This window comes from Trichechus manatus, unplaced genomic scaffold, assembly GCF_000243295.1.
Source record: "Trichechus manatus latirostris isolate Lorelei unplaced genomic scaffold, TriManLat1.0 scaffold00309, whole genome shotgun sequence".
NCBI lineage: Eukaryota > Metazoa > Chordata > Mammalia > Sirenia > Trichechidae > Trichechus > Trichechus manatus.
This window is the reverse complement of record NW_004444245.1, coordinates 787,023-789,409: the sequence shown is the minus strand read 5'-3', so window position 1 is coordinate 789,409 and position 2,387 is coordinate 787,023.

Genomic DNA, 2,387 nt, shown 5'->3' with positions numbered 1-2,387 from the left:
ACAGAACAAGGGAATACTGCGTGATTTAAAATCAGGAAAGGTGTGTGTCAGGGTTGTATCCTTTCCCCATACTTATTCAATCTGTATGCTGAGCAAATAATCTGAGAAGCTGGACTATATGAAGAAGAACGGGACATCAGGATTGGAGGAAGACTCAGTAACAACCTGTGTTATGCAGATGATGACACAACCTTGCTCGCTGAAAGTGAAGAGGACTTGAAGCACTTACTGATGAGGATGGATTACACCTCAATGTAAAGAAAACAAAAATCCTCACAACTGGACCCATAAGCAACATCATGATAAGTGGAGAAAAGATTGAAGTTGTCAAGGATTTCATTTTACTTGGATCCACAATCAACACCCATGGAAGCAGCAGTCAGGAAATCAAACGACATATTGCATTGGGCAAATCTGCTGCAAAAAACCTCTTTCAAGTATTAAAAAGCAAAGTTGTCACTTTGAGGACTAACATGCACCTGACCCAAGCATGGTGTTTTCAATCACCTCATACACATGTGAAAGCTGGACAATGAATAAGGAAGACCGAAGAAGAATTGATGCCTTTGAATTGTGGTGTTGGCGAAGAATATTGAATATACCATGGACTGCCAGAAGAACAAACAAATCTGTTTTGGAAGAAGTGTAGCCAGAATGCTCCTCAGAAGCAAGGATGGCAAGACTATTTTGGACATGTTGTCAAGAGGGACCAGTCCCTGGAGAAGGACATCATCTTGGTAAAGTAGAGGGTCAGCGAAAGAGAGGAAGACCCTCAGCTAGATGGACTGACACAGTGGTTGCAACAAGGGGCTTAAGCATAGCAACAATTGTGAGGTTGGCACCGGACCGGGCAGTGTTTCGTTCTGTTGTACGTAGGGTCGCTATGAGTTGGAACAGACTCGACAGCACCTAACAACAACGAAGCCATCAAGCTGACTCTGGCTCAGGGTGTGACGTTATGTACAACAGAACAGAACCTTGCCGGGTCCTGCGCCATTTTCATGATCCTTGGTGTGGTGCAGTCCATTGCTGCAGATGTCACCCCGTCTCATGGAGGCTTTCCCTCATTTTCTTTGGCTTTCTCCTTTACCAAACATAATGTCATTTTCTAGCAAGTCGTCTTTCCTGACGACATGTCCAAAGTTAGTCTTGCCATCCTCACTTTTAAGGAACATCCTGGTTATATTTCTTCTAAGACTGATTTGTTCCTTCCTTTCAACTTGCCTGGAATGTGCTCTCCCCATATATCCATCTGGGGGAATAAAATAAGTGAGAAAGCCTGTGGATAGCTCGATAGCACCTCCATCCTTGCTTTATCTTTTTTAAATGCTTGTTACTCTGTGCCATTATATTATATACTTATTTGTATGTTTAGCATGAATCTTCCCTGCCAAGATATTAATTCCCTGTCTTCCATGTTTTTCGTGCAGATCCTGGAACAGGGCCTGGCACATAGTAAGTATTCAGTAAATGAAGGGGGGGGGGAGCCAAATTAAAATCAGAAGACCCCTTGGTAATCATAGTATCAGTAGAAGGAGTATTGGATGAACTGGATGTTGAATGGATGTCAGGATAGGATCACCTTTAACAAACAGTCCTGTACTCAATACTGCATTGGCCAAAACTTTTTTCACGCCGTTAAACATTTTCCAGAAATAAAAGTGCTGGATCTCAGCTCCCAAATCCCTTCTTTTAGGAAGTCTTCCCTCTCCCCTCCAGGCAGAGTGAAGTGCTCCTCATCTACACCTCCACCAAACCATTCCTTCTAACAATTGCAGATCTCAAAGGCCTTAGCGTGCATTCTCGTTCCCCCACCAGAGTTCCACGAAGGCGGGGGCTATGATTTGCCAGTCTATTGCCCGCCCCTCCGAGGGTCTGGCACCCAGCAGGCTCAGATGAAAGAATGCAATGGGTAGGCCTCTGAAACCAAGGTCCTTCGGCTGTGCCAACGTCAACCAACTTTACTGCTTCTATGAAGGGAGTGATCGTGAGAAAATGCGGGAGATGTGAAACAGTTATCTCAGCGCGCTTTGCGCGTTTTTGGACGGCGGGCAAACTGACTGCTTGGGCAGCGCAAACAAGCGCTCGGAGCCTAGGCCTTCACTCGCCCTAATATCCGCAAGGGCCCATTAATCCCTAGCATTCAAATTCCGCCCACTTAAGCCAGCCCCTCCGGGGCCCAGCTGCCTCTGTTTCCCAAATGACGGCCGCCGGCAGCCAATCGGCAGCTGGACAGGGGTTACGCCCCCTTTTCCCTGGACGTAACTGGCAGGACCTCCCGCCAATTGGCGGGGACGCTGCCCAGGCCCCGCCCCACCCCGGCCACCGCAGCCAATGGTGGGCGGGTTCGGGACGACGCGGCGGCACCGGGGGCTGGGCCGGGGCGG